This window comes from Gorilla gorilla, chromosome 18, assembly GCF_029281585.2.
Source record: "Gorilla gorilla gorilla isolate KB3781 chromosome 18, NHGRI_mGorGor1-v2.1_pri, whole genome shotgun sequence".
NCBI lineage: Eukaryota > Metazoa > Chordata > Mammalia > Primates > Hominidae > Gorilla > Gorilla gorilla.
Window position 1 is genome coordinate 81635193 of NC_073242.2, and position 13197 is coordinate 81648389.

Below are 13197 nucleotides of genomic sequence, written 5' to 3' on the forward strand. Positions count from 1 at the left end.
GCAAAAGGTTGACTAGCAGGGTGACTAGAGAGGGAGTGACTTGGGGTAGGTGTAGGACAGTAGCAGTGGGGTTTGTGGCTTGGCCCGGGGCTGCATTAGAAAAAGACCAGGCTCCCACTGCAGCAGTGCCCGGAAAAATGCAGAGACAAGCCAGGATTTCTGGATCATTACCATGAGGAAGGGAATAAATGTGTGTTCTCTTTCAGTTGCTCCTCTTGACACCTGGGTAAATGGCTGTTTACACAGGCAGATCACCCAGCCGCTCCCTCAAAGGTAAACAGCTGCTTCCTGCCTCCCCTGCTAGCACAGACTGGGGCCCTGAAACAGTGTGTACCCAGGCAAAAGAGGAGGTATTCTCCATTTAGGTTTCCATTCATTCATTCAGGCAAGATTTCTTGAGTGCCTCCTAAAATGGAGGCACCAAGGTAGGTACTGGGAACACAGTAAGGAACAATAAAGAGGTCCCTTCTCCCCGACCACTCTCTCCTCTCCACTTAGAATCCAAGCTAGAGGTGTGCCTCAGAGTCTCAGGCCACTCCTCTCATGGTACAGATGGAAATATCAGAATCAGAAGAGGCAAAGTGACTTGCCCAAGACCCAGAGCTAGCCCACTTCAAGCAAGTCAGGTCTCAAAACGGTGCCAGCTGCTTTCATTGCCTACTACCTGACTTGCTCAATCTTGGTCAGTACTGGGATTGGCACTTTTTAGTGTATTCTCCATTACTAGACTATTATGGCTGAGGGAAGGAGAAACCAGAGGTCCATCCTACAAGCACACTGAAATGTAATCCATTTCTAATTCCCCGTATTACAACATGGACTACTGTGACTGACCACATTTGCCTTATATTTACCTTCTTCCGCAGGGATATGCCCGATTTCAGTTTCCCATGTTGAAAAATAACTATAAAGCCTACAGTTGAGACAAACATACATTACATTTAAGCATACCTTCCATTTTTTATAAGGTACTATATTTTTAATTGTTTCAATCACTGTGAAATTAACAAATGTTCATGACCACCCACTGTGGGAGCTCACAGTGTGGGAGCTCCGCCCTGGTGGAGGTACTGGGATTTAATGATAAACCAAAGACAAACATATGCTCATTCTGGTCTCTGCCCTCATATCTAGTCTGGGAGGTAAGCATTTGTCAAACAATCGCACATATATGATTGTGTATGTATGTATAAAACTAAACGCTTTCAGTTGTTTAATTTAAAAAGGTCAAAAAGAAGTTTGCTTTGAAGAATGAGATCAAGGAATAAAAATTAGTCAGTTAAAAAAAAATTACATATATAAACGTAAATTTACCACCATAATAGATACTTGTGTTAGTGCAGGTCCTCCGTGATGCACACTAAGACAGGAATAAACAGGTAAGGGATTTATTGGGGAAAATGCCTGTGAGTGAAAATTGGAGGTCAAGCACGATGGCTCACGCATATAATCCCAGCACTTTGGGAGGCCGAGGTAGGTAGGCTGCTTGAGCCCAGGAGTTCAAAATGAGCCTGGGAAACACAGCAAAACCCCATCTCTACATAAAAACATACAAAAATTAGCCAGCTATGGTGCCGCATGCCTGTCATCCCACCTACTGGGAGGCTGAGGTGGGAGAATCACTTGAGCCAGGGAGTTCCAGGCTACAGTGAGTCTTGATCACGCCACTGCGTTCCAGCCTGGGCAACAGACCGAGACTCTGTCTCAAAAAAATAAATAAATAAAATAAATAAATGAAAAGAAAAAGTAAAAGAAAATGGTGGGGGAGGCTGGAGAAGGCCAGGAAAGCCATCAGACTGGGAAGTAGTTCTGTGAAGAGGAGAGAGGAGGATGGATGGTCTTAGATTCAGTGTCATCCTAAGGAAGTTCTGGCAAGGCCACATTTGCCCATCAGAAGAGTCCCCCTTTCTCAAGGATGGAACTGGCTTAGTTTTCCTGCTGGGCTTAGCTACAAGCTGGGAACAGCCATTGGGAAGTGTGGTCTCTGCAGACATGTGGTGATGGATTTAGAGTACAGCAGCTGGGGCTGTCCATCAGTAAGGGATCTAAGAATTACATGCTCATGGCCACTGCAATGCTAAAATAGAGCAAAACACAATAAAAACAAGATAAATTAGAGGGACATGATCTGGTCTGGGACAATGAAGATTGTTTCAGAAAATAGTCTCTGTCTTACATTCACAAGGGAAAAGAGCAATGTTCCAGAAAGAGAGTGGCGAGTGCAAAGGCCCTGTGGCGGAAGGCAGCATGGGATGTTCAAGAAACTGAAAGGAGGCCAGAGCAGCCTAATGGAAATAATATAGGAGAGAGTGGAATGGGAAGCTGAGAGGTGAGCATTGCTGGGGACCCCTACAAGGCCTTTAAGGAGAGGACATTGTTTTAAACACACATCTAAAACTCACTACTTACATGACAGACATAGGGCAGAGGGTGGAGTACTAGGTGTGTGCCTGGATTTCCAGGTGGCTGAACTGTAGCATGACTGGTGGGACTGAAGGAGTGGAGAGGCTAAGGCCTTGATGTCACCTACTTTTGTTAGGATTAGAACAGGGGTCACAAACTGTTGGACCCCATGGCAAATATAATTTTCTTTTTCAATTTTTTATTTTTTGAGACAGTCTCACTCTGTCACACAGGCTATAGTGCAGTGGCACAATCTCAGCTCGCTGCAGCCTCAAACTCCCTGGCTCAAGCCATGCTCCTCTACCTCAGCCTCCTGAGTAGCTAGGACTACAGGCACATGCCACTCCACCCGGCTAATTTTTTTTCTTTTTCTTTTTTGTAGAGATGGGGTCTCACCTTGTTGTTCAGGTTGATCTCGAATTCTTGGGCTCAAGCCGTCCTCCCATCTCGGCTTCCCAAAGTGCTGGGATTACAGACATGAGCCACTGCACCCAGCCACAAAGGTAACCTAAAGATGTGGTTACTTTGACCCAGGCAGTAGTTTAAAAAAGTTTTAATTTGTTGTTCACATTTAAAAACTGGACAATTTCTACATAAAAATCTGAATCACTCATGTCTCTTAAAAAAATAACATCTAGCAATTGTAGGCCCACATTCCTTCCTGAAAATAATTAGCTGGGAAAGAGTAGGGACTGCCCCCTTTAGACACGGTATAAATAGCATGGGAGTTGATCAGTAAATATTTGCTGAATGAATGAATACATGAATGAAAAGTCAGAGACCTATAAGTCAGCATGGACTGTGGTAAAGGAACCTGGCTGAGCCTGAAAGAGAATGTGATCTAAGATTAAATCCAGGGTGTGCTGGTAAATGTTTAACAACCAACTCTTTGGGGAGGAAAAAAGTCCCAATTTGTAGTGTTTGCCGATTATTGTGATGTAAATACTCCCATCATGACCAATTTCAAGCTACCAACATGCTGACACTGAACTTGGAGTTGGAAGGAGATGAACAGGCATAATCAGGTCTCCTGAGATGGCCCAAGCCGGCCCCAGCACTCCACTGTTAAATATGAGGCTAGAATTACTACATAACTGGAATAGCAACTTTCTGGACCATATGCCTGGAACATAGCAGGTGCTGAATAAATGTTTGTTGATCCAGGAACTGACTGTGTTGAAGCCCACAGATGGGAAATCAGTAGAAGGCAGGTAAGAGTAAAAAGAAGGGCAGAGAATTGGGGGTGCAGACCCCTGAACCATAAGTCAGAGGAATGTTGTACATGTTTTCAGATCCCTCACTGGTCAAATGAAGGCAAAGGGTTAGAGCTCTCCAAATCTTTAGAGGGACATGATGTAACTCCATTAAGTAACTCAGTGATTTTCAACATTAAAAAGTGTAATTATCTTTTCAAACTAAATATTACAAATAAATTCTGATAAAAGGAAATGTACGTCTGTTGAGACCCCTTATCCTATAACTGGTTTAGTATTCCCTGAAGCCACTTGTAGTAGCCTATTCACATGGGGACTCCCCAGTGAACATTTTCTCATATCCACACTCTTGTGAAGGTCCTTCACCTTGAATCTGGACTGGGCCTATGACCTGATTCGATGCATAGAATGCACAGATGAGAATAGGTGGGTTTCTGGCATACGCTCAAAGAAGGCACAGTGGCTTCCAGAGCCCTGAGCTACTAGTAAGAAAGTCCAGCTACCCTGCTGGGAAGGCCATGGAGAGAGGCCATTGGGAGCTCATAGAGAAAGAGAGGGACCCTGAGACTACATGGAGCTAGGGAGAACAACACCCAGCCATCCCAGTGTCCCAGCTGAGCCCCACTCCAAACCCATCTGCCAACTGAGCACATCTACAAGAGTAACCACTGACAGGCCAGCACAAGCCCAGCCAAGTCCAGTTCAAATTGCAGATTGTAAGCAAATAAAGCAGTTGATGTTTAAGGTTTTTAGATGATCTTAGAGTTTAGATTATGTTAAGTATGTGAGATCCCTAAAAAGCCATCAATAAAAAAATTGATCTGTACAATGGAGAACTGCACAACTATTAAAAGAAGAAGGCAAATCCATGTTTACCAACATGAAAGAAAATCACCAAGATTTACTCTAACATGACAAAGCAAGATTCAGAAGAATCTGTAGGGTATAGTACGGGATTTGCCACTGCATAAAAAAGGGAAGGTAAGTATTTGTGCATGCGTGCATGTGCATGTGTGTGTGTGTGTGTGTGTGTGTGACTATAAATTTGTAAATGCATAGAAGATTTCTGGAAAGATATATAAGACATTAGAACAGACTGGAAGACTTGAAGAAGAGGGGAGATTGTGTATCCTTTTGTACATATTTTCATTGTGTATCGTTTTGTACATATTTTTACCTTATTTGCAGGCATCACTTATTCAAATCATAGAAATAACATTTTAACAAAAAAGTGAGGCCTGCTTATATAATGTTGCAGACAACTAGCTACCACACTATGGGAACACACTATTATATTAAACTTAATGATTCGAGTTTTGCCTAAATTTTACTCAGAATCAGATACAAGAATAGAGGAAAGAATTTAAAACCCATCTGGCTAATGCATACCCTTGCCAACTATTCTATTAGAAAGGAAGATGGCAGTGGGGAGGGGGTTCTTACAATGGAAAAGGTATTGGCTTCCCTAGTGCCTGAGGTCGGGTTCTCCAAGAAGCAAATTCAGAGTGAAGGATTTTAATGAGAGTAATCTATGTGGGAAGTGGTCCCAGGAAGCACCAAAACAGAAGTGGGGAAAGGACACAGAGAAGGAAAGGAAGTCACTGAAGGGACTGTGAGTTACCATTGTGGGCAACTGGGGTTTTGTCCCACTGGGGACCTCTGGGTGACACTGTAGGACATGTTTCAGGGTGTCCCATCCTAAGTGGGAGGAATCTGGAGAATTTATCCTCTGCTCCCAGGGGCAACAATTCTCCAGTGTTTCCAGTCAGCTCTGCTTTCTGGCTGAGATACCAGAGCAAGTGCTGGTCTGGGGAAGTTGTCAGTGTGTAGAGGAGGTGAGTACTGAGCAGATACAGGCAGGGCACTGTCAGTGCATTTGTTTACCTAGACAGCAAAGCCAGAGACAAAAACTCATGTGCTTATGTGGCAGGAGAGAGAGAGCGAACCATGCAGGGAAGTGCATTACTTTATGATTTTTTTTTTTTTTTTTTTTTTGAGATAGAGTTTTGCTCTTGTTGCCCAGGCTGGAGTGCAGTGGCGCTATATCAGTTCACTGCAAGTCTCCCTCCCAGTTTCAAGCAATTCTCCTGCCCTCAGCCTCTCAAGTAGCTGGGATTACAGGCGCTCATCACCAAGCCTGGCTAATTTTGTGTGTGTGTGTGTGTGTGTGTGTGTGTTTTTAGTAGAGATGGAGTTTTGCCATGTTGGCCAGGCTGGTCTCAAACTCCTGACCTCAGGTGATCCACCTGCCTCAGCCTCCCAAAGTGCTAGGATTACAGGCGTGAGGCACTGTGCCCAGCCGACAAGTTGATTTTTTAGTCTTATCAGATGTTTTCTAGGAGACCATAGGAAGCTACCTTGTCTACACATTACGCCTCTGTAAAAGAGGAAGGAAGAAATTTCCAGGGGACTTCAGCTCCTCTGCACTTCTGCATTGTCCATGTAAAGGTGCTTATTGAGTATGGATCGTGGTGTCTTGCACCTTGGTGGCAGCAGGAAAGTCCCGGGGCAGGAAGTGAGTGGTACAGGAAGTGAGTGGTACATAATGCAGGAGAGGGGAGAGGAGGTGCCTGATAACCCTGAGAGTCTGGGAGCTGCTGCCCCAGTGAGCTCCTCCATCTGTAACACTGGCGGAAACTGTAGTAAGCAGGCTTTACAACAGTGGGAAGCATGCATGCCAATGTCAGGGCCTCCCATCCAAAAGCAAGGCCAGGATGGATCCGGGGTGGTGAATAAATGAAACCTAATCCAGAACCTAACAAAGGAGACTGCGCCAAGTCCAAGAGGAGTGCCCTGACAGTTCACAGCATCTTAGAGCACATTGCACCACATTATGCTATTTCACCAAGGAGAAACTTCATAAACATTTTTAAAAGTAGATTCTCAAGACTAGACATTATTTTAATATTGCCTATTGACAATTATAAGGTAAAGAATGTTGGTGAGCAGGTAGAAAAGAAAGGTAATTACTAGGACCTAATACTGGTTCTCCAGAAATAGATCATAGTATACCAACCAATTTCCATTTTTGATAGAATTACTTTGCTGATATACATTGATCTAAGCATTGCTTCTGGCCATGTCACTGATAATATTTTTCTGGACAACATGCCAAAACACAGGTGGAATGACTGTACAGTCAGAAATATTTTTTGACTGTACAGCAGATTTCAATCAACTATACTCAGCTCTCTAGAGATATGCCACAGGTGCTTGTTTTTACTCTTGTGCTTATTGTGTTCGATATTCTTTCCTCAATGATTTGGAAGAAGATGTAGCAGGCATACTCACCACATTTATGGAAGGAATCATTGGCATGTTTGATGGCAGAATCAGGATTCAAATTCTACTACAGGTCAGGATGTTAGGTCAACACCAACCATATGCAATTTAAGAGTAATAGAATCTGTATTTAACATTAAAAAGTCAGTTGTGTTGGCACAGGATTGGGGAGTTGGATTGACAGCAATTGAGTTGGAAAAGACCTGTGGGTTTTAATTAACCCAAAGTTCAATAGGATCCAACAATGAAACAGCTTATTTCTTAAAGCAATTTTAGGCTGCAGTAATAAAAGTCTTATTCTCAGTTGAAGGGCAGTGATGATCCTAATAGATTCTGTGAGGCTACATCTGGAGTATTGTGTACTCAGTTCTGGGTGAAAGAGTGAGCAATTACATACAGGAGGGATTTCGAATGCATGTCACACAAGGACTGGTTATCAGCACCGGGGATAAATGCGAACAAAATGATAATATTTTACAGGAATAATAGTGACCTCCATCTATTTGATGAGCATTCAGGTGTAAAAGGGAGTAAACCTATTCCTTTTGCTCTATGCTTTAGTCAGCTATGGTCACATTAATACCATGTTGGCTTGTAATAACATCTATTTATCTCTTATGCATTCGCAGATAAGCTGGAGTTTGTCTGATCTAATGTAGGATTGGCTGGGCTTGGCTGGGCTTGGCTCCAGGCCATGATTGGGGTTCAGGTTTGCTCCATGTGTTTCTTTTTCTTTGGGAATCAGTAGGTGCCCCTGGGAATATTTTTCTTACAGTGATAGAAGAGGCACAAGAGGGTGCATGTATTAAAAGCCTCTGCTGATATCATGTCTGCCAATAGCCATTGCCCAAGTTAAGCCATCCCAAATTTAAGGGGCTTCAGCCACTGTGAGGCCATTGGAAGGGAACTTCATGTATTCCTATTATGGAGTAGTGGAACAAATAATTTAATTTATTCCACTCCAGACTAGCAGGTCAAAATGAGGGTCAGTGGTCTGAAGCTACAGGAAGATAGATTTTGGTAATAAAAAACTGGATGATCGTTGGAACTGTCCAAAGATGGATGCAAACAACTGAAGTCTTCGTCCCAGAAGGGATTAGACAGAGTTCAATGGCTCATTTCCCAAGAGCATCCCAGATGGAATTCCGGTGTCATTTGGAAAGTTAGAGACTGAGCCAGTTAGTATCTTTCCTACTCTAATATCCTCAAATTCCATAGTCCTGTTCTATCCCATACTCTTCCTCTTGACTCTGACATCCTGAGGCTTTTACTCTCTGTGCCATTCCTTGGGGAACCTAATTATATATGGCTTCTTTGTGTCTCTAAGAGATTCCATGAGTATTTCTTGTCTTCCTAATTGCTTTGGAAGCATTTCAATGTGCAGGCTGAGTCTTAAATTTCTCTTAAATTGCCTATAGCCATTAGCTCAGTGTCAGGCACCAAGCCCTTAGCATGGCATTAAATCATCACCCAACACCCAGTGCAGCCTCAAACCATCTTTGCAGCCTCTCTCCTACCTTTCCCATCTTATTATCCAGCCGAATTGAGATACCTGTCCTTCCCGATACACAGCCCCTGCTTTTCAAGTCTTTGCTCACTTATAGACCATTATCCTCACTTGTCTAGACCCCACCCATCCCACTCAGTGCAAACCAACTGCTACCTTTTCCAAGATGTTTTCACTGATGCTCCAACCAAAAAGAAGTTTCTCTACCTCTTCTGGGTGGTCTTAACACGTCTCATGGTATTCGAGATGTTTGTGGTATAGAAAAGTGATTCTCCACTCTAACTATCCATGATGACTTGAGAATACTTAAATCGTACACGCCCAGGTCCCATCCCAAGATAGTCTCATATTATTGATCTGGAAACAGAAACTCCAAGTAATAGCAGTGTCAGCAATAAAGCAAGAACTCACATAGCAAAGTGTACGGAAATAAGTTATTCCAGGGTTGGTATGGCAGTTTAATGATGCCACCAAGAACCTAGGCTCTTTCTTCCTGATCTGCCATTCCCAATATATCAGCAATGTCTTTCCTCATGGTTGCAAAACAGCTGCTATGGCTCCAAGCATCACATCCTCACACCAGCATACCAGGAAGGAACAAAGCAAGCATAGGAAAAGTGTTCTTCTCACATATCTCTCTTGCTCGAGAAAGAGAACCAGGAAGTTTCCTGCAGACATTTCCTCACACCTCATTGGCTGGAACTGGGTCACCTATCATTGACAAAGGGAAATGGGTCATCGAAATTGCTTAAGGCCAATCAGGAGCCATTGTTGGGGTTAGACTGTCCTGAACAAAATCTAGGCTCTGAACGATAGGCAAGAAAGAAGAGGGGATGGCCACAACTTCCTTTACACAGTGAATAAGAAGAGCAGCTTAAGTAAGTAGATGGCCCTATGGAGCAGTAATCTTGCTGTGGGCAGAAACATGTCCATGCACACAGAAGCTTTAGGAATCTTCAGAGAGGCTCCATAGTCACTTGTGAATCACTGAAGCCTCTCTCTCCAAGCCATTGTCTTGAATGCTGTTTTTAACTGATTACAATGCATGCAGCTCCCGTGCCCCACTTATTTTAGCTTTTGAGGATGTTCATTTCCCCAGAATCTCCAAATATAAATCAGGTTTTCACAGAAAACCACAGAGCCCTCACAGGTGTAGAAATCATCTCAAGATATGCTAATGATTTGGGTTTCTAGAAAAATGTATATCTATGAAGGAGGCAGGGATTAAGCACAGCTAGTATGTATGATTTTTTCTTTTCCTTTCATCACCTGTAATAAGGCAGGATGGAGACTGAATGTATCAGACAAAACAGGGATCAAATACCAGTTTCAACATTTGCTGCCTGTGTGACCTTGGGCAAATTCTTTAACCTCTCTGAGCCTTGGTGCCTTGTTCTCCTCATGCATAAAATGAACCCTCCTGCAAGGATGATATGTAGACCAACACTGATAATAATGACAGTAATACCAGTTACCCTGTCATGGGTGTCCATTCCCTGACTCTAGGCCTGACTCTAGGCATTTTATACACATTCTCTTCTTTTTTTTTTTTTTTTTTTTTTGAGACATGGTCTCGTTTTGTTGCTCAGGCTGGGGTGGAGTGGTGAAATTGCAGCTCACTGTAGCCTCAAACTCCTGGGCTCAAGTGATCCTACCATCTCAGACTCCTGTCTGAGTAGCTGGGACTACAAATTTCAGCTAATTTTTTTTTCATTTTTTTGTAGAGGCTGAGGTTTTGCTATATTGCCCAGGCTGGTTCTCAAACTTCTAGCCTCAAGTGATCCTCCTGCTTTGGCCTCCCAAATTACAGGCATGAGCCACTGCACCTGGCCACGTCATCTTCACAAAAAATGCAATGAGTTAGGGGCTTGTGTTGCTCCCAACATTTAGAGTATTGAAGGGACCAGCCCAAAGTCACAAAGCTAATGGGCGAGGGTTGAACCCATGTGTCTGACTCCAAAGCCAGTTCTGCAGCATATTAATTGCATATTTCTTGGTTTCTTTTCTTTTCCTCCAATTATTTGGTGCTATGCCAAAATCATCAGAATTGTTCCTGTAGGCACTCCTTTTCTTAATTACATATTGCATTGTTCTGTTTCTCACTTTCCCTTGTTTGATCCAAGGTAAATTTTTAGTCTTTTTAAAAATGCTCATACATTATAAATCCTTGCTAATATACAGTTCTTTCAGACTGTCCTGTCTTGCTTGAGGAAGCAGATGTGGGTCAGGGAGAAAGAAGGACTGATGAACTCAAATAGCCTTTTCACTTTTATTCTCTCTTTTCGCTTCAGAGTGCTGTGTCATCAGTGAATCCCCTCCTCGTAATCTCTTCTTTCCTGGAGAATACCAGCCTAGTTTCACTTCCCTTGTAAAATATCCACAGATCTTTGTGCCCCAATCACTTTGGCTGTATTGCACTGGGCCTTGCTAATGGCACAACATCCTTTTCATAATAAGGTATCCCACATGACACAGTAGACTTTTGTACCTGGCCAGAATCACCACATTCATCGCAGATACCATGTGCTGTCTATTGGATACCCTCATTTTCTCTTTTCAGGAAGGGCTGGTGTCAGCTTTCCTCCTGCCTCTTATGAACCAGGAACTTTTTCTCCCTGTATCTTGGGGCTGCTGTTTTCCAGCCTCTGCCAAGTTTCCATTTTTGTGGGACATCAGTTGACTGGCATACCCGTACCCTGGACGGGGACTTGGGTTAACTGAGGGTTGGCATTCTCCCCAAAGCCTGTTCTGCATATATTTTTGAAAACCTATTGGTTTTCTGCCTACCTTCTTTCCTCCATGAGTAGACTTCAATGAACACATCACTCTCTTTCTTCAGTAATTACCTGGTCTCACCTGCTCATCATAAAAGAGCTATTCTTATTGTTAGGGCTGACAGATTCACTTTGCAGGTGATTTATTCTGCATCTGTAGTGTCCACAGAACATATTCTAGAAGTTGAAAGTACATAATATAATGAAAACCCTGATGCAACTTTTGCTTGAAATATGAGTATAGCAAAGACATTTGAGAGAAGAGCCTGAAAATAGGTTAATAGTAGTTTAATTGTATCTAATAAGAGCTACCATTGATTAAGCCTATAATAATACTAGTAACTCCCCTAAATATGCTCTACACATTACATCATTTAATCTACATAATAAGACTCAGAGGAATGTATTACCATCCCAGATTTACAGAGTAAATGTATTACCATCCCAGATTCACAGAGAAAATTAAGGCTAAGAATGTTAGGTAATTGGCCTAGTAGCCTGCAGCTAGTAAGTATCAGAGAAGGGATTTGAACCCAGGCCTTGGCTGGTTTCCAAGTCCACAAGCTTAGCTGCTGCTACCCAGCTTCACTGATTTTTGTTCCATGCACTGCCTCTAGGATGTTTCCGTATTTGCCTTCTGGTTAATATTTACTCCCTCCTCCCTAGCACACCACATTAAGGGTGTGGCATGGGCTTTTCACTTCCTGAATGTTTGTTACTCAGTTTCAACCAGCTTTACTCTCTTTCAAAGTGACATAAAAGTGACAGCCCTTTAAGCTCACAGAAAAACAGGAGCTGATTCCAGTACGCGATTGACTACCATGCAAGATTTTGTCTTTCCTTTTATATTGTTGAAGATTCCTTGATGGCAACATGGCCCACACATTATCTAACCTTCAGACAATCCCAGAGGATCTGCAGGAAACCACCAAGCACCCCAGAGGGGTCACTGGCAACAAATGGATTAAGGAAATGGCCTGATTTATGGGATTATTGGGGGTCGGGGTGGAGAATTATAGACAATTTTGTTTCTACTGCAGAATCGGCATGATAGAGTGAATATGGACTTTGGAGTCAGGCCCAGGCCTGTAGGATGACCTGGGAAGCAGTCTAGGCAGCTTTGGCCCACTTCAGCTTGTAAGATAGAGATAATACATCATCCTAGAAATATCACATGGATTTATGAGATTTTGTACATAAAGTCCCCAGCAGATACCTGGCACACTGTAAGTGCTCCCAAAACCAAAGCAACAGTTCTTAGAAGCTTAGCTTGGCTCAGGCTGAAGTCTCAAATGATCTAGGGTTCACTCTCCACCCATTTCTAAGCCATTGAGTGAAACTGGACATGTTAGTTCTGGTGTTGACTTCAGTATCCTAAGTTGGGAAATAGAACTCATCATTCCACTCCTCCTTTTAAGTATTTTGATAAGAATAACCGAGAAGTCCATGTAGCATTTTGAAAATATAAAATACTGTTAGATTGGTTTTGTTTTGTTTTCATAGGAAAGAGAAAGGAAGAAGGAAGGGAGAGGAGAAAAAGAGAAAAGAATTCAGGACTGATATTTTCAAATTTCCAAAGTGAGCAAGATTGGTGTTTGGTACTCTTTGATCTCTCCTTTTCTTAAAAAAAAAGGGGGATGAGTGTGTTAGAGTCCTACCCCATCTAGAATTAGAGAGAGAGGGAAAAAGAGAGGTAAAAATATCCTTCCTATTATCCCTCAAATTTTGCCACAGAGAAAACAACTCACTCTGCTTTTATATCAATGACCTTACTGCCTCAGTGTCCTCATCTGTCAAAATGTGTTTAGGAACAGTTGCCCTGCACACCTGTCCAAGGTGTTAGAAGAGCCAGATAGATAAGACAATGGGGAAACTTATTTTGAAAATCAAGTAGTATTAAAATCAAGGTGGAGAGAAGGAACACCAGGCCATGAGTGAGCAAATCTGCGTTTGAACCTTGGCTTGGATGATCAGCAGCTTTGTGACCTTGGGCAAGTCATTTCACCTCTCCACACTG

The 13197-nt window shown here is 42.7% G+C and overlaps 1 long non-coding RNA gene across 1 annotated transcript in view; it reads right to left on the reverse strand.

Moving 5' to 3' along the window:
* Positions 1-11207: 11207 nt before the first annotated feature.
* LOC129527441 (uncharacterized) overlaps positions 11208-13197 on the reverse strand; it is a 33783-nt gene continuing 31793 nt past the window's right edge. Inside the window, exon 4 of the long non-coding RNA XR_008672421.2 lies at positions 11208-11357. This is a non-coding gene — a long non-coding RNA (uncharacterized lncRNA). The remainder of the gene's footprint in view (positions 11358-13197) is intronic.